The following is a 19,953-nucleotide window of genomic DNA, read 5'->3' on the forward strand; positions in this document are numbered from 1 at the left end:
ACTCAGCTTCCATATATAAATAATGGTGTTTAATAATATGGCTAATAATACCATTTCCAGGGCTCCTGGCTGGCTCAGTCGTTAAGTGTCTGCCTTCGGCTCAGGTCATGATACCAGGGTCCTCGGATCGAGTCCCACACTGGGCTCCCTGCTCGGCAGGAAGCCTGCTTCTTCCTCTCCCACTCCCCCTGCTTGTGTTCCTGCTCTCACTGTGTCTCTCTCTGCAAATAAATAAATAAAAAATCTTTAAAAAAAATACCATTTCCATGAAGCTTTCTGAAGATCAAGTAATATACGTGAAAATGATTCAAAAACTGAGAAGTGCTAAGTATTGTTCATTTTTTAAAATGTCAAACAGAAGGTGAGATTTATAATGAGTTTTCAGATAATCCATATTTTATGAATGAGTTGTGTTTGCTAGTCCACCAACTATAGGACACAAATTCACAAAAAAATTACTCTGTTGAATTCTTAGAAGTCATTATGGCTATGCAGTATTTTAAATACAGAACAAAAGTAAAATATTAGTTGCTTTGAAATGATGGTTCTTGAAATGATGGTTAAGGACACAGAACCTTCACATCAGGTCACCAATATGACTTTCTAAGCCAGCAAAATCTTTGGCAGCAAGCAGCCTCTTCCAATAAATCAGCATGTCAAAGTAAACAATGGCCCTTCCCATGGAACTCTCCAAGGTGGACTTGGAACAGAAGTCTCCAAGACAACCTCAATACATCTCATTCCTTTCTCATTCATTGAGGGCAACTGTGAGGGGTGATGGAATTCCTTCCACCCAGTCAAGAGGCTCACCAATCCAGAACGACCCTCAGAGACTCAGATAAGAGAGTGAATTAATTGCCCATTGTAAATATCAGTCTCCTTTGGCCAAGCTACCAGCTGTTATTCTGTGATGTGAGTAGTATGAAGAATTTTCATTTGGACTAGAACCCAGGAAGCAAATTAAAAACCTAACAGGTCATTTCAGATTCCTAAAAACAATCAAGGTGGGATGGTTTCCTACTGAAAATCCAACAGAAATCAGATCAACTGTGGGATGTTTTCAATTTCATAGATTTCAGAGATGAAAGGAACTTATACATCAGCCTGTCCAACCTCCTTATTTCACCCAGGAGAAAACGTAGACCCAAGAGGCAAGGTGACTTGTCCAAGGGCATACAACTAGTTATATGGCGGTATTGGGTTTAATTGCTGGTCTCCTCACTCTTTTCTCATTTTTTTCCATAACACAGCATGGCCTCTCTAATTATTAATTATGACCTGGCATTCCACTGTCCATCATATATTTATTTGAGTGCTTACTATGTGCTTAGCTATGTTTCCAGGACTAGTCATAGGGAAAAAAATGAAGTAAACAATAAAGAACCATTTATTAATGCATACTATTTCATTTGATCCTCTCGACAGCATTGTGAGTCTACAGTAATTATCCCTATTACAAATGAGGAAGCCAAAACTTGCTTGTGGTCACACAGCTAATTATTAACAAAGCTGTGATTCAAATTGAACCTGACCCTACATTCTTGGTTTATCACCCTATACCATGTTACTTTTCCCAGTCCAGATCTTTCCCTCTTCAAGTCTTGTACCCCCCTATGTACTTATTTCCATAGGGCCTTTTTCTAATCTGGTTGTCAGGAAGAACCATCCTCAGAAAGCTTATAAAGCCCCCAATCTCACAGAGCTGACATTCTGGAAAGCAAAAACCAGAAACAGATACGTGCACAATATTTCTCAGTTTGGGATAAGAGCTAAGAGAAAATAAAGCCGCAAAAAGGAGAAGTAGACTGGCTGGAGCAAAAGTTATTTTAGGTGGGATGATCAGAGAAGGTCTCTCCAAGGGGGCAATCCTTGAGCAGAGGTTGAATATGGCCAAGTCCAGGTATGGAGATGGGAAGTAGTCACCAAGGGAGATTTTTGGGAGGAGTCAGCGTAGTGTGGTGGTTAAGAGCGCACATTCTAATGTCAGTGTTCCTGGGATTAAATATCTACCGGACCATTTGTTGGCTGAGTTGAGCATGTTTACTCAAACCCTCTGGGCCTCAGTCCCTCTTCTCTAAAATGGAGCTAATAATAGTTCTCACTTCTAGGGTTATGTGAGGATTAATTGAAAACACTGTCTGGTACACAATAAAAGATAAATATCAGCTGTTTTCTTTTCTCTCTCTTTAGCTCTGAATAATAGGTCCATCATCCCTTTAATTTTATATCATTGGCCTAGATTTTGTTTCCACACTTTTAAAAAAAAGCAGGACTTTTTAAAACATTTTTATCTTTTCAATAAAATATTATGAGGAAGGCTAATAAAATAGATAAAAGGGAAGCTGTTCTGGTTGACTCAAGGGAGTGGCAGCCAGACACAGCCTGCTCAGCTCCACCCTTGCCCCCATGGTGGTCCTGAGGAGGCCCCGGGCTTCAGTGAACACGGTTAATAATATCCTCACTTGACACAATGACTGGCATGAAATAGGGGTGGAACATGCAATTGTTAAAAGAATGTCGAAAACTGCAAAATACAGCCTCTTGGTCTTTCATTTTTTCGAGAAAAGAGATTACTAGGCCATACCACACATAGCCATCCTTCTGAGGTGGATGTGGAGGGTTGTTTATTTAGTGCAGGCTTAGTCATGAGTTCAGAACATTCTGTGGGTTTTACTGGAACTCGATATCATGGCTCATCCCTACTCAGATCACTCTGGCTTAAGGCTGCCAGTGACCTCCCTTGGGGCAATGACTGGGATTCTCAGGCTCTACGAGATGAGAAGCCCTCTTGCTTCTCCTTCAGCCTCAGGGACGGGCCCTGTGATCTCCTTATCCCAAAGAGCCCAGCAAGACAGGCCTGGAAGGGGCCGTGGCAGGTATGTTCAGTGCCCCCTGAGGGAGACCTTCCCATGTTAATAGAGTCGAAAAAGCATGCTACTTTGGATGTATAGAAATATCTCCATCACCTAGAGGTCAAGTTATGGTTTTATTCCTTTTGTATGTATCACTTGTATGCTGTTGTGAATTTGGGTGTGGTTAGACCAAATACAGGTCTGTCGTTGAGGGTTTGTTGGCCTCTTGCCTGTTTACTTCAGTTCACCTCACCACAGCACTCATTAAACCCTCTTTTCTTCAGAGTTCCTGAAACTCATTGTTTTCAAGGAAAGACACTCATATTTATAGAAGACGCTACTATGTGCTAGCCAGAAGATAGGCACCTTTAACTATAGCAACTTGTTTAATACCCTCAACAGGCTCATAAGGAAGAGATTACCCTCCCTCTTAAGAAAAAGAAAATGAGACCCAAAGACATTAAATAAGTCACTCAAAGTCACATAGTGAATGAATAAGAGAGAGTCATTTCAAACCAAAGTCAAAAGTAGACTCAAAAGTCTCTTCTCTTTCCACTGTGCTGTGCTCTAATGAGAAAACCCATCTAATTAGAAAAAGGTCTGGTGTGCAGTTTGATCCTCCATGAAATAGTCACATTTTTAAGACCTGAGGTTTACTTACCCAAATGAATTTTTAGATGGAATAATTTCAGAGACAGTGTGTTTGTGTTGGGGGTGGGCAGAGAACAAGGCAAACAAAATCAGTAGGAAATTAAGGGTAAGTCACTCAGACAAGTACATTCCTCTCATTGGTCCTCATTTCCCACAACTGTAACATTTCCAGTGTGCCTTCCATCTCTTCACATTGAGTCTCTCTTGTGTGAAGGGAGGCACTCTGTTTTCTTCTTCTTATCATTCACTTATGTTTCAAGACCTTTGTTCCTCTAGAAGACAAACCAAGTCTGACAGAAAATCAGGTGGGACACTTGTAATATAAACCTTATAATGTAGCTTCTAGGTACACACACTATTAGGGAAGCTGGTGGACCCGAAAGGAAGTTATTCTGTGGTGAGCAAATTTTTCTGGGATGAATTTCTTGAGTGGTGGTGGGGGTTGGGATGACTCTACACCTTCGGTTATTAGCCCCTCCTACCCTAGTGCCTTAAGCACAGATGAGGGATAAGAGGTTGCCTGGGTGGGTAAGAAGCAACAACATGAGTGAATGAGACCAAGTTCACTGTGCCTCAGGGATGGAATTTTGAAAGATGCTGTGGCCAGGGCCAGTGTGGACTTCTAGCTGAGGAGAAATTAGGCATCAAGTGATGAGCATGGTGGAGGTTTCCAGAAGGTAATGTTAAAAGTGTGGGCAGAGATTAATGGTGAGTTAGTAAATGGAATGAGAAGGTGGTCCAAGCAAATCCAAAGAGCAAAATCTAAGGAACAAGATCTGAGATTGGACCAAGGGATCTTCTTTATAAAGATTGAGAAGTCTGTGCCTGTCATGGATAGTGCAGGAAACCGCGGTTTACAGCTCATACTGGGGCCAAATTAGACCAATACATCCTTATTTCTTACTTAGTGGTTTGGAAAATCTTTTTTTATAGAAACAATATTTATAGGTGGAAGGAACTGTAGAAACTACCTCCTCTAACTCCTTTTATGATACAGGAACTACTTCAAAACCAAAATTCTTCAAAACTTCTAAAAATGGTGAACATTTCCACCATTCTTTAGGCTTTCCTAATCCTTTGAAGTCCACAGTGTTAAGACCACAGGATGTAGGGAAAGTCAGATGGACTTGGGATGCCAATCATGACTTTCAGTAGTGGGTTGGCCTTGGGCAAAAACTAATCTTTATGAGCCTTAGTTTTTTTAAAGAAATTGCAATTCTTTTACTTTAGAGGGCATGTTGTGAGGATTAAATAAGATGTTTATAAATTGTTTGGCACATGACTGGCACAAAACAGTGCCCAATAAATGTTAACATCTAATATTATGTTTATGTAAATATATCTCATTTTGATTCTGTAAGTATCCTACAAGGTTGTTATCATTGGCCCATTTTATGTGTGAACAGATTTAGTCAAAGAGAATTTGAAAGAAATTGATCATGGTAACAGCACTAGGAAGTAGAAAAGTTGAGAAATGAACCCAGGTTTCTGTAGTTACAATGTCTGTGTTTTTGATTAAGTCATAGTGCCTTCTATGTGAAGCACAATTCTGCTTTCCAGCAACTGGGAAGCAACATAATACAGTCCTTAAGGACGTGAGATAATACTGTCCTTGCAGTATGGTGAAAATTAAGTGAGATAATAAAAACAAAATGCCATGCACACCAGGCATATGCTGTTCACATGTACTAAATTTGCACAGGGCCTGGTACCAAGCCGGTGGTCAGCAAGGGGGACTTATTAACCAATGGCATACACTTTGAGTTTGGGGAGCATCCCAAATAGAGTCTACTTCCACTCACGAACTGTGTGTACAGATATGAGAGGGCATTTATCATGTCTTTTCCCAATCTCTTGTTAAGGCTAGGTGTTGCTGGTTCCCTCACCTTCCTTCTAGCTGCTTCTCATGTCTTCACAGCCAGGGTCACCGTGGGAGAAAGCCAAAGGAGAAAGTCACAGCCTTGTTCTGAGCCCTGGCTCTCCCCATCCTCTGGTCACCTAGCTTCATTTCCGTTTCCCAAATAAGACACACTTCATGAGGTGCTGCTCTGATTTCCCCCTCTCAAGAGGAGACAACTTTAAAGCAGACTTGAAGAATTTAACCTGGGTGAGGCCCACAGAGTGGAAATATTTGATGAGCCAGTAATACTTCGAGTGAAGCCTGAGCACCACGCATTTGCAATGGGAAGTGGTTTTTTAGATCACCTCAGAAGAGCTGCCTCATTCAAATCTTCTGTCTTAATAAGGTATTAACCTGTGTTTACTCCTCAACTTTAGTTGTATATCCTGAGACCTGTTAACCCAAATGGCTCTTTCTCTTCCAAGATTAAAAAATAAGACATTGTAATCATGTAAAAGTGGCATGGCAAATTACCTGGGAGTAGAGTTTTATTCCATAAAGGTGTGGAGGGAAGCTAGGAAATGCTGTCTGAATCCTAAGGCCAGGCAACTCTACTTGGAAGTTCTCTAAGGCCTGGATCCCAGGGAGGCCCACATGCCTTCTGTCACAGAATGAAATCCCATTGCTTCCATATTAGAGAACTCTGCTTTCCAGAATCTGGGATGGATAGCCCTTAACATCTGGATAGCTAAGTTTCTTTCATTTATTCATATACTCATTTGGCAAATTTCCTGATACTAATCAGCATTTATTGAAGTTATTTTTCCTCTGGTTTTGTTTGTTGTTTTGTTTTTGTTACACATTGTGCTGGGTTTTTTTTCTCTATGAATTATTTTAGTTCATCTGCATTACACTTGTAAGAAGTAAGTATTGGTATCACCATTTTAAATGAGAAAACTGGAACTTAGAATATTTATTACTCACTAGTACCCCTACTGGCGATTGTTCAAACTTTCCAATATTCATGTTCATTACCAAATTAATAAAAAAGCTAAAATCCAAGGCCATAAGGAACTCAGTCTCCTGGGTGATACAGCTAGCTGGCTAGCTAAATAAGGGAGATATACTTTGAAATTTAACTTTTAATGACATAAAAAAACAAAGTTAGGCAGTATAACCTCACTTCAAATACATATAAATGTGGTTAAGATAAGCATTTTGTAAAGATATATGGACAAAAGCTCAAAAGAAAGATAAATCTTTAAATATCCCAAATTAAGAAGAAATTCAAATTGGTCCTGGTAGGAAACATGTGAGCTGACATTGTGGCAACTTGTAAATCGATACTGGATACAGAATAGGCTCTTATGGTTGGTCACTGAGATTTGAATTCCCCCCGTGTGACTAGAAAGATTGAAGCATGAACCTGAGAACAGTACAGAGTGAAACTTTTATCTTGCAGACACAGGATCCTGTAAGGGGTTCACTTATATTTACAGGACCCTAGGTGAATAAAAAATGTCTCCCATGAGAAATCAAAACTTAAGACTATACTGCTTGAGGTTATGGGTTCTGAGTTTACGGTTCCCAAGCAGAGTTGCTGGTATAAAAATTAGTTATAGATCCATGAACCAACTGGATGTCACTATAGAAAAAAATATAAAACATTCCCACCTTGGCCTGTGTGAGTCCAACAGAGAAAGAAACAACCTCGATGAAGATGAGCTCACAATCACCAATAAAAAACCATTTGGGAAAGATACACCATGAGGCAGGCCAGCAAACACAGTCACCAGGGTGATACACCAAGAATTCAATATAATAGAATAATCCGAGGGGGCTATAAAATAAAAAATTGAATACATTAAAGAGAAGTGAAAAGAAATTATAACCAATATGAAAGAGAGTGTACCGTGAAAAAAGTAACAGGTACATTTTATAAAACGTGCACACACACACACACACACACACACACACATACACACAAAATTTCTCAAGATGTAGCCATGAGGGAAAACTACTAAAGGAAAATTTTCATAGAAAATTAAATAAAGAAGAAAAAAGAATTAGTGAATATAAATCTGAAGAAATTGAATGACATGTGGTTCAGTAAAAATAAAGATATAGAAAATAGGAAATAAAGATGAAAAGATACAGAGGGTAGCATAAGTTTTTCCCAACACGTATCTAGTAGGTTATCCAAAAAAGAGAAAATAGAGGGGGTAAGTGATATTTTAAAAGATCATGCCTTAGAAGTATCCCAACTAAAAGAAGCATATGAGTCTTCAGAGTAAAGAAGTGCACTGAATTCCGAGAGCAATAAAAAACCACAAACTTCAATTAGAAACATAATGGAGAAACACAAACACTGAACACAGATAATTTTGAAAGCGAGCAGAGAGAAAAGACAGATACGTATGAAAATATAACAGACTGGCAGGTGCAGTGGATGCAGGAAACCAGCGAAATAATATTTGCAAAGTGCTACAGAGATGAATAAGAGAAATGCCAAGAGTAATAACAAACAGAGAATCATGTAGATTCATCTAAACATGACTTGACTATAGAAAACAAGATGATGACTAATTGAGGTGTTGCAGGTAGAATGGAATTAAAATACTAGTTATCAATACCTTGGTAGATAAGAAGGGGTTATGGGAGTTTAAGTGCACTAAAATGCTTGTATTTGGGGAGAGATAGGCTAATGTATTGTAAACATTGACCTTGCTAAATCAGTGTTGAGTGGGATGATATTAAGGATAATCTCTAAAGAATAGCATAGAAATAAGAATTTTTAAGTCAGTGGAGCATGAAGAGGATTATGTCAATCTGAAAAAAGGCAGGGAAGGGGGGAGGAAAGAAGAAAAGAAAGAAAGGAAGTTAGAAAGCACAAAATAATATCAATGGATAGAACACAGAGGCCAGGATTAAACTTAGTTATGTATGGAGACTACATGAAACATCATCAGGAATGAATGGGCCAGCCAATAAGCAGTACTAAAAAAACTGACCATCCAAATTGCAATAAGTAAGTACAAAATAAATAAGGGTCTTACCTCATAGCATCCACAAAAATAAATTCTAGGTGAATTAAGGACCCAAAGGTGAACAACAAAAACTTAAAACTTGTAAAAGAAAATATAGATGATGTTTAGTTTTTGGCTAGAAAAGATTTTTTTTTTTTTTAATAAGACACATAAAGACCAAACTGTAAAGGAAAAGGTTAACTCTGGATACCTTAAATTTCAAAGCACTTGCCCAACAAGGGGACCAACATCAAAATGAAAAGACATAGACTGGTACAAATTATTAGCAAAACATGTCCCTGAGAAAAAAATTGGCATAAAAAATAAATATAGGAGAGGAAAAACAGCCTAGTTATAGAAAAGGCAGATTACTTACGCTGGTATCTTATGAAAAAAGAGACAAAAATGGGCCATAAACAATAAAATTCCATTTCACAACTTTTCGTGTGAATACAAATACGTTAAAAAAAAAATAGCACACGTTGGGGACGATGTGGATAATGGCAACTCTCGTTTGGTGTTGGCAGGAGTTTAGGCTGGAGTCTGATTTGCGCAGCAACTTGTCAATAACCATACATCTGAAGAGAGCACATCAGGCCTATTATGTGACTCCTCACTCAGGCAGATCAGGAAAATTGACCTCACCCCTGGGTCTCGGTGTGCCTCAATACAAAATTCTGTGTATTAGAAAGAGATGGGTGGAAATTCTATTTGCCTGTAGAACCGTTATAGGACTTAAGGGGGTCCAATTAGATTAAGAGTCAGGACTTTTATTTGATGCATTCCTCCTTGCTTTTTGTGAACTAGGAAGCATGCATCCCCAGCAGCCAATGCCACTCATTTGGTGACCACAAGAGGAGGATCTGGCCAATGATGGAGCCAATGCTGAGCAGCTGAGGCCGAGAAATGGAGAGAAAGCAATTCTTGGTCTTATTTTGAGTCATTGCATAAAGTCTCTCCTAAAATTAGTTATCTCTGGACTTTTCAGTCATATGAACCAAAAAACTGTCCTGTGTTATTTAAATCAGTTTGAGTTTTTCCCCCCTTGTAACTACTACCACCAGCAACCCTGAAATGAGTAGGATCTAACTAGATTCAAGGAAAAGAGATTAACCCAGACAAGTGGGATCAAATGGATATTTTGTTAAACATAAATTTTGCTTTGCTTTGAGCATGACCTCCCATACCACTCTGTACTCCCCAAGCTTATCCTTTTTCACACTTAATTTTTACTGCTTCTTTCCTCCATAAAGTGTTGGTGCCATATCTATCTTGCTCACCACTGTATACGCAGAGCCCAGTTAAGTGCCAGGCACAAAACAGGTGCTTAATAAATACTTGTGGGATCAATGTTGAATGAAAAACATAACGCAAAGTTGGTAGGCAGGATCAAAACCAACAGCTGGCAAAATCCATACAGAGCAGCATTGACTGGGCATCCTACTGAGCTCGTGGGCCAAGAGGCAGATTCTGGGAAATAGCCAGTGCAATGCCAAGAGGAGAGACCCAGCCTAACAGAGCCATAGGAAAATTGAGCTTGCAAATTCATTCACACATTTCTTTATTCTGGAGTAAATGGGGATTGGGACTTAATACCTATGACTTACTTTGTGCCACAAAGTCTGCTGAAGATGACTTGCACCTTGTTTAATTCTCACGGCATCCCTCCACGTGGGTAATGTGATAGAACCTAGCACCTAGTAAGTACTCAAATTTTTGAGTGGTAGTACTTAGATAAATGAGTAAATCCAAATCTTGTGTGTGTGTGTGTGTGTGTGTGTGTGTGTGTGTATGTGTTTTAGTTTTTGTTTTTGTTTGCCTACTTACCATGTTGCTTACCATGAAGATTGTTTGGGTGCCTCTCATGAGTCAGCAAAGTGGAAAGCAATTGTTGAAGCGATGAGCATAATCCTGGCAGATGGTGCTCCATGGATCTGGAACACCTTTATTGGAGCTTGACGTGCACGATGCTTTAGAAGTCCCACCTGATTCTCCTAACAAAGTTTAAATCATGGGGAGAATGATGAATCCAACTTGTGTGTGACTTTTGCTTTGATTAATAGAGAGAGTAAAGGTTTTGGAAGATGGTATTGATAGACAAGGTGAGGTCAGATAATGGAGCTAATTAAAATATAAAATATTTAGCTAATAGTGGCTAACAAAATTAATTTAAAAGGGGTGGATCAGTTACAGCCTAGGAAGGAGGCTGTTTCCATGATCAGACACTTGAGAATCTGTCCCAGAGATTGTCAACAGGAATGAGGAAGGACCAATGCAGCCTTATGCGACTCTGGAAGGAATGTAGGAGAGTTAGTGGGTTGCCATAGGCAATACAGCTGAATGGGTAAGACTGTGGACAGTAGAGTTAAACAGCCAGGTTATTACCCTCTCTCCTCCACTTAACCTTTAAACTTAAATTTCCAATCTATAAATGAAGATAATAATGAGATCTGCCTAATGGGGATAGAGTGCCAAAGGCATTGCCTGGAACGTAATAAATGCCTGATAAATATTGCCTGGTGTCATTGTTTAGGGGGGGGTCTAAGAAAAAGGATATGTCAACAAGGGTGGCACAATCCGAGTATAAATAAGGAAAGAATGATATAATATAGAAAGAACTGGGGAGATAGTAGGATTTGGGGAGAAGAGGATCTTCTAGATGTGTGGATTTAAATTTAGCATATGTTGACAGCTACTGTGTGCTTAGCTCTGTACCAGTCTCAGGGATGCTCAGAGAGAATGGGTAGGACGTAGCTTGCAGAGGCAGGTGCCAACAACAGTTTTGGCTGCAGAGTCAGACTGTCTAGTTTTGAATTCCTGTTCTGTCATTTAGTAGCCTTTTATTTTTCTCTTCACGCTCATCTGAAAAAAAGGGGACGAAACCACTCCTAGGTTCTTGAGAAACTTAAAGATAATTAAAACAAAGTGCTTACAATACTGCCTGGCAAATACTAAGAAATTTGTAGGGGTAATAATAATAGGAGTATGAATATAAGTAAGAATAGTCATAGTGACAACATTAACATCTGACTTACTCATCTGATCAGGTGAGACTCAGAGCGACAGGACACATTTTGTGGAAGGTAACACAGAAGTCAGAATGGAGCCGTTGCTGTAAATCGTCTTTTCCATGGGGAGAGAAGGGGCATGGGGCCTGGGATTCGAGAGGAGAAAAAGAGCCTGTGCTGAGAGCAAATGGGCCAACAAAAAGAAGAGTAGAAAAGAATGCAGGGAAGAACAAATGTCTGAGAACTGAGGAAAAATATTTCTACAACAGGGAGCCAACAGATCTGATGTCACTGGAAGGTCAAAGAACTTGAGACTCAAGACAAGATCTGGGGCAAGGGAGTTTGGGAACCGTGAGAAGGGGCAGGGATTGGACTATCAGGGGCTAGAGCAGGGAACACTGATTGGAAGGCTGAATGAGCTGGTAGCTTAGGAGTGTCACACAGGTAGAGGCATCATCAGGATGAGAGGCACTGCGGCTCCCCCATGCATTCAGACCTAGTTGGCATGGCATGTCAGCTGGGCCACCTACTCTGTGACCGTGGGAGAGAGCTCCCTTCCCTTCCTTGGCACACCATTGGCCTCCCAGCCTGCCTTGTAGTTAGATGTGGCCTGGTGACAGAGATGTAGCCAAAGGATGGGAGCTGAGTCATAAGCACCACTCAGGCCTGGCCCATGAGAATTTTCCTTAGACAATCCTCCTGCTTTTTCTCTGTCCCCAGCTGAATGGGAGAACTCCAAGGACGTAGAGGGGGGTAGGTTCACTGGCAGAAGTTGTTTTGGTCCTTGAATACCTACCTGGGGCATTGTCCTCTCCCCTCCCCACACTGTCACCAGACCATGACATGAGTGAGAAATAAAATATTATATTAGGCCATAGATATTTTAAAGTCCTTTGTCACAGTGGTTAACCTACTCTGACTAATGCAGTTACTAACTACTCTGAACCTGTTTCTTCATTTTTAAAATAGGGCTAGTAATGGCTACTTACCTGACAGTCTTTCTCTCTTCCTTGCTAATGGGACCCTAATCATGATAGGTTAATTGGCACTCTTTTGCTTTAAGGGAGTCTGGGTCCCTCCTCAGCTCTAGCCAGGGAATGGTGTGTGTGTGCGTGTGCGCGCGCTGGACTACTTTAAGCCAGTGGTGGCAAACGAACCCCTCCCACCCCCCACCGCGGGCCCCTTGCCCGTGAATGACTCAATAATGGGTATAGATCAGTATGACATGGAGAGAAGTCCTCTGGGGAGTTTCTGGGAATTTTCCTCATTCTATTTTCTTTGTGTGTGTGAAATTTTCCTCATTCTGAAAAAAGGGCTCAGAGAGTGACAATTATTCTCCTTTTCTAATTGTGCACATTATTATGTGAGGATGTGATGCCAGGAACTCTAACAGCCACCTTGTGCTCATTAAGAGAAAAATCTGAAAGCAAAAGCTGACAGGCTCCAGATGGCAGAATCCCGAGTTTGCAGGGCCAATCCTGAAAGCATCCTACTACCAGAAATGTTTTAGGTGAGATAGTGATATTTTCCTTTATTTATGCCCTTCCTAGTTGGTTCTTTCATTACCTATGTCAAAAACACACTAACCAGTGTTTTGGTTAGGACTGACCTGTGAAGATGTAAGAATTGCAAGCCATGTTGTAGGTGAACGAGAATGTTATCATAATAACAACCATGATCATCACCATGGAAACATGGATCTCCTGACCCCAGCCCAATACTTGAGACCTCATTGTCTCCCGGATCTCAACAACAAAAAAATAAAATCTTTCAGACTGTGCAAAAGTATGCTCCGAGTGTGAGATAATGACCAGAGAAAGACAACCAGAGCCTTGCCTCTTTCGGAGAAGGAGGCTGTGGAGGAGATTTAGTTACTGATGGCCCTGGAATGTGTCTTTTAGATAATGAGGCCTTTGAAGGGTACAGTGAAACCTTTGGATAACAGGTGTCCTATTCAAATAATGGTATTACTGGCTGGATAATATTTAACAAACACTCCCTCCTTATCACAAGTAATCCAAGGCAATAGAATAGAATATTACAGTCCATAACCAGCAGCAGGTGGAGAGAGTGTGGAATCCTTATGTTATTTCTAGTAATTGATAAACAGGGATAGATGCAGAGCCTCTCGCCTCCTGCTTCCCGCCTTCATTCAGGTTGTTCAGGAGGATGAATGTTGCTTTAAGAAAGGTAATGCCCATATAGAGACTGTCTTCATCCTCCCAGAACCCAATAAAGGGAATCAAATCAGATATGCGGGATGAGGAACTAGATGAAAGGAGAGGCTATTTTCTTGCCATTGAAAATGACAGTAAGAATGATTCGAATAACAATAATAGTATCTCAAAGAGGATGAGAAAAAGAGAACGGGAACTTTTTTTTGCCAGTTTTCTCTTTATCTGCGTCTTTCGCATATAATCTCTTTAAATGCGATGCCCAGTGGAAGCAGCCTCCACTATCCACACTTAACAGATGAGGAACTGACGTTGAGATCACAATCAGAGAGTACAGATGAAGGACTTAAAACCAGGTCCCTGAGTCCAAACACCATGTTGCTTGTGCTTAACCACATCATCTTTCATTTCTTTCTCTCCGTGACAAGACTCTTGGATGGCCAGAGCCCAAGGCTCAGAAATGACCGTCTTCCTCCCCTCCGAGGAGATGCCGGCTGAGGGGCAGGAAGGTGCGTCCGCGGGGAGCTAGGTTTGGAGGCTCAGAGAAGATCTGACTCCAGGTTCTGACTAAGTACTGTAAAAGCTTTATAATCTGGGGAAAGTGATTCTCTCGGCGTCTGCTTCTTTGGTTTTAAAAGCAAAGAGACTTTACTAGATTATGTCTCAGATTTATGGTATAGTGTCATAATTGCTTCTTCTGTTTTGTTTCATACCAGTTGACCCTGTTGAAAAAAAAAGGAAGAAAAGAAAGAAGAAGGAAGAAAGAAAGAAAGAAAAAGAGAGAAAGAAAGGAAAGAAAGAAAGAAAGAAAGAAAGAAAGAAAGAAAGAAAGAAAGAAAGAAAGAAAGAAAGAAAGAAAGAAAGAAAGAAAGAAGAAAGAAAGAAAGAAAGAAAGAACCTAAGAGGTAGAAACACTCTTGGTCACCGGGGCAACTTCTGCCTGTCCAATGTAGGTGTTTTCCAAATCTGCATAAATACATAAAGGTACCTGTGAATGTCACTTTCCATATATATTATATGCCCCAAGTTCTCATTGTACAAACTGAACGTGTTAGCCATGAGGACTTCTCTGTGCCACAAAGCTAACATCAATAGAAGTAGGCCTATAAACACTCTCACAAATCCACCTCATTCCAGAAGCTAGTCATTGGATGATTGGACGCACATCCGCTCTGTTCCAAACTCTGCTGGCTCTGTCACGTTTATGGAAAATGGACCTGCCTAGGATCCCTCCTCATGCCTCAGACTGGAAACCCAGCTGGACTTCTGACATTTTTCCTTAAGATGAGTTGGATTTCCTTCTGCACCTCTCCTTCCCTTCTTCCAGAAACATTCAGCCCCAACACTCTAGGCTAATTCAGAGCTCCTTCTTCCTCCTTAAGTGGCAATTCTGCTGGGATCTGGACAGTATCCATCCATGTTACAAACCACGCCTGCTTTTCAGGCACACATGTTTCTCATTTATTCTGTAGAACAATCATATCAGACAGGGATTGACAGTCCCATTTCACGGATAGGGAAACAGACTCGGAGAGGTTTGGTCCCACGTCAAAACAGATGGTGCTCCTGAGAAATTAACCTAATTTCCCTGCCTGCACATCTTTATGCTCTAACACATCTCTACAAATTGATGCAATGCACTGTTATCCTGGATGACAATCTGATTTCTACAAAGGTTTGGATAAACTTACCTCTTTTCATTATCCATTCAATGTGTTCTGCCTTTGTTTCCTCTTCTATTAAAAAGACAAAAAGTAATAAGGCTAAGTTACCTATGTTTGGTCTGTTGAAGTAGTTTGAATTCTTCTGGACTGAGATGAATGCAAATTGCCTTGTTATTTCACTAATTAATAATGTCTGCTTGGAAATGCGACTATTACTGCACAATAAATGATAAGCCTTGTAATTATGGATGACAGTAATTGCTTCTTTTTTTTGGCCCTTAACTGCATCCTAGTTTATCTTCCCGACTTATAGCTATCTCTGTAGGGGTTAGGAAAACATTTTTTAAGAATCAAAACAATAGGTTCCTTTCCCAGGGGTTTGGAAATTGATGAATCATCTTACTCTGCTTGCAGCATTCAAACTAACTGTGTGCTTGACACATGGGCGGAAAAGTGGGCTCTTTGAAATTTGAACCGGGTACAGATCATGTCACCTGGCTGGCGCATGACCTGTTCCACTCGCCACCTGACCCCCTGTGCCCAACGTCACCTGGAGCCTGAAATCTGGAAGCAGAAAGTCCTTGACTGGAGTCAGTGGAGAGAAAATCATCACCTGCTTGGGCACAAACATGCCTGGGGACTGCGTCACTGTTTGCTAAGTGGGATCAACTAATAGTTGCACAGCGGGCCTTCAAAGTCCCGTGGTGGGGCTGATGAAGTTTCTGTAAATGCACCGCCTGTGCGGAGGCCTTGGACTTTGAAGCTCAAGCACTGGGAGCATTTTGAGCTTGCAACAGGCTCTCTGCTGAACTCCATTTGGTTAAACTGCAGGAGAAAATAACTGACTTCATTTCCACCACCTTCAGCTGGGTCCCTCTACTCTGGGCACACTTCTGCCTCGGGGCTTTTGTACATGCTGTTCCTTCTGCCTGGACACCCTTCCCCCTGGATAACAGCCTGGCTTGCTCTTACGTTTCACTCACGAATCACCTCCTTAGAGACCTTCCACGCCACTCTCTTTCTCCTTATCCCGCCTTATATTTCTTCACAGCATGTGATCCTATTTTACTTAGGTATTTATTTGATCAGTAGTCTATGGTTTGTCTGTTCTACCGGAATATAAGTCCCCTGAGAGGGGAAACCACATTGCTTTTGTCCTGCACTCTGTCCCAGCACCTACAGTAGGACCTGATCTATAGTAGACCCTCAAGAAATATTTCTTGAATAAATGAATACGTGAAAGAAGGAAGGAACGTTTTTCCCTCCTATTACAAGTGGGAAACTGAAACATAGAGAAAAATAAACTAGTCAAGTTCAACAGCCATTTAGTGGCAGAATTAGTATTAACACTTTGATTTCCTGACTCACAAACCAGTTTTTTTTTTTCCTTCCGTATGACACCGTTCTCCAAATATTTGGCAACGAAGACATCCCTTGACTAACAATTTGTTCGCCAATCTTTAGCCACTTCACGTCTACGGCACCAACTAGAACTTCACAAGGGTAAGTGCTTATTAACCAAGTTCTTACTGAGTTCATCGGTCTTACATAACTCTTTCAAAGGTGAGGGTGATTGAAAGTTACTTAAGCTATCTATTACATTTTTGAAACATTTTCAATATAAATGGTTATAAATATTTACTGTATAAGTGAAGATATACATAAAGTATAAGTAAGTACTACAATCCCATACAGAAGTAGCCTTCTTGGTATATTTAATATATGTTTAATAATTGCAATCATGCTATATGCAAAGTTTTCTAATCTGTGTTTTATATGGTATATTTTAGACTTGTTCTGATGTCACTAAAACAAACAGTTTAGGGACTGCTTATATTCTGATATCTGGTGTGCCATAATTTTACTTAACCATTTTCTTATTATTGGTAATTAAGGTTATTTCCATTTTTTACTTATTGGATTTCTAGGTTTGGGTTCTCTTATATTTCTGGGTTCAGTTACTGTATTAACATTTCCATACTTGTCAAAACTCTGCAGAGAATGAGTTGTCCAAATTCTTACAAAAAATGCTACGTATAATCTAAAAAAAATCCTGGGCCGCAAGCTCCAAGCTTCTCTTTGAATCAATCAACATTGAAGGTTTCCCTCCTCTGCACTTCCAGTCTTTGAGGCTTGGTGTGGAAGGTAGGAGCATGGGGACAGCGGGGCTGGACACAGTGACCAATCTGAGAGCAAATAGACGCTTGGGTCGTGTGTTTACCTTTCTGTCCTGTGTGTGTGATTCTGGCCTGTGTAGCAAGGGGATGAAAATCCAGACTCACATTTGTGGCGCCTGCAGACCTCTGCCCTTTAATGACGGTGGCACGAGTTGTCCTGGGCTCTAGTCAGCATGACTCAGCCCCAGAGTAAAACTTGGCAGCTCTGCATGGCCAGGAATTGGTCCTGCCTGGCATTTCAGTGGAGAAGGGAAGAGCTCCAAAGGGTCTCTCGGTCTGAGAAAGAACTCTGTGTTCAGAGTGCGATACTCTAGCCATAATGCTGGTTAGTGGTAGCCGTGCCGCGTATCTATCATGCTTATAAAACTCCAATTGATGCTACCATTGCCAGCGAGCCTTGCAGCAGTAATTACTGCTGCCGTTGGTTGAGCACCTCCTATGTGCCAATGTGCTATGCCAGGCTTAGCATGTGACTCCCAGATGGTGATAGGCTGTTTTCTTTTACCCTACAACCAAGTCCTGCTGCATTTTCCATATAAAGACACGGAAGTTCAGAGAAGTTAAGGAAGCTGCTCAAAATCATACAGAGCTGGGATTTCAAACCGGATGATTTGACGTCAAAGCCCACGTAGGACTGCATACCTCTGGTTCTGCAGAGTGGAAGTCTTTCCTTCTGTTGAGATCCCATAGTTCTTGGGACAGGTGTCATGAGATGCACTGGGTTAGACTTATCCATTCAACAGCGATCCCATTAACTGCTCACTTAATGAGTCCTAACTTTGTGCCAGGCTCTCTGCTAGTTTCCACTGAGAATGAACTACACTCCTGGTGCTAAAAGAGGAAGAAGATAAGCACAGAGAAGATTGTGGGCGATTAGGCCTCCATCCTTAGGGCCTAGAATACTATATTCAGCAGAGGAACTAGGTCATTATGGAGACTCAATAAATCTTTGTAGAAGGAAGGAAAGAACAAAGGATGGGTAATACGTTATAAAGGACTTAGATCCTAGTCTGAAGGCGTGGAATCTGCTCTCAGCTTTACTTTGCATTTGCTGTGCAACCTTTAACACCTACACTTACTTAGACTTTCTGAGCCTGCCCCCCATATGTAAACGTGGGGATGATGATACTTGCCTGATTCCACTCACAGGATTTGTGTGGATCCAGCAGACCAGAGGATCATCTATGGGTATAAGAGCTACTAAAAAATGTAACGTCTTAGACCAACAGTTGAGCCTCTTGCTCATTATTTTCATCTCACCCTCTCAAATCCTCTCTCATCCCCAGCCAATGCCTACATGCCCAAGCCTCCTGCTGGTCCTTGAATTCTCCATCGCCTTTTCCAGATCCCTCTGTGCATCCCATCACCTGGATCTGGACTCTACTTCCTTTTTCCATTTTGCTTGGTCATCTGCTATTCCTTAAAGTTCAAGACCAGCCATCAGCTTTGTGTGTGTGGCCTTCCGGGTGACACTAGCTTGCTTCTGGCTCTGTGTTCTTGTGATGCACGCTCCTTAAGTCAATTCTGACACACCTCCCATTTTATACTCATGCTTTCTCTATGTGCCTGTCCTTCCTGCTGGGCCAGGAGCTCTGTATGTACAGGGATGGTGTCACACTCATTTTCATATGCTTGTTGCCTAGCATGGTGCCTGGTATATACTAGGTGCTCAATATGTGCCTGCTAAGTTTAACTGAATCAAGGGGCCCCAGAGATGAAAAGCAGCTGACAATAATTGTGTAAAACTTGGGGAAGAATCTGAGTAGTCTCCAGCAATTATCAACCAATGGTAAATTTTTTTTATAATGATCTTCATGTTGGCTTTTAAAAGATAAGTTTTGTGGTATTAGAATACCCGAAGCCAAACAAACAACCAAAAAAATGCAAATGTAAATTTTTATTTTTGGTCTTCTCCCCACCCCACCCCACCCCGTCCCCCCATACTCCCTACACCCTGGACTTTCCAAGAAGTCAGATTCTAATTATGTATTTAATTAACCTCTATCCCCTGGGGTTTCTTTGGATGACTTTCTGTTTGAAGGGCTTACAACCTTGAATAGTCCTGACATGGTGACTGGTGGTGGCTTAGGTAGACTGCCTTCCGGATTCTCAAGGATTGCCATTCAAGTTGTTTCTTCATTAGGTTTCCTGCTATCACCTAAGTCCCTCCACCTCCGGGGCCTGACACCAGCCAGGAAACAGAGGGGAAGAGGAAGTGAAAAAGGAGGACGAAGAGAAAGAAGAAGGCTGCTGGATTGCTTTAAACACTTTGAGCACCAGTGGATGAACATAGTTACGTGCCCAGACTCCTGCCAACACTAGATATTCTCATTTTACTTAAAAATAAATAAGTATAAATCCCCTTTAATTGCTTTATCATTATATTTATTTGGCTACTCACGAAGTTAAGGATTTTTCCATATATTTCATAGCCAACCGTATTTCCAACTTTATGAGTTGTCAGTTCACAGAATGAAATAGGTTTTAGTATGAAGACCATCATCTTCAGAGAGTTACAGCTATAGGATTTCTTAAAACACACCAGAGTTTCACTGTACCTG

At 41.0% G+C, this 19,953-nt stretch overlaps 2 long non-coding RNA genes across 2 annotated transcripts; both read left to right on the top strand.

Annotated features, from left to right (window-relative positions):
- Nucleotides 1-766: 766 nt before the first annotated feature.
- Nucleotides 767-14,312, top strand: LOC113910510. Its single transcript, XR_003516073.1, has 3 exons — nt 767-912; nt 5,422-5,749; nt 14,268-14,312. It is a non-coding gene; the product is annotated as an uncharacterized LOC113910510 (long non-coding RNA).
- Nucleotides 14,313-14,353: 41 nt separating this feature from the next.
- On the top strand, nt 14,354-19,745 carry LOC113910503. Its single transcript, XR_003516067.2, has 3 exons — nt 14,354-14,500; nt 16,643-16,718; nt 19,536-19,745. It is a non-coding gene; the product is annotated as an uncharacterized LOC113910503 (long non-coding RNA).
- The last annotated feature ends 208 nt before the right edge of the window (nt 19,746-19,953 follow it).

The sequence above is a fragment of the Zalophus californianus genome, chromosome 4, assembly GCF_009762305.2.
Source record: "Zalophus californianus isolate mZalCal1 chromosome 4, mZalCal1.pri.v2, whole genome shotgun sequence".
NCBI classification, from domain to species: Eukaryota; Metazoa; Chordata; class Mammalia; order Carnivora; family Otariidae; genus Zalophus; species Zalophus californianus.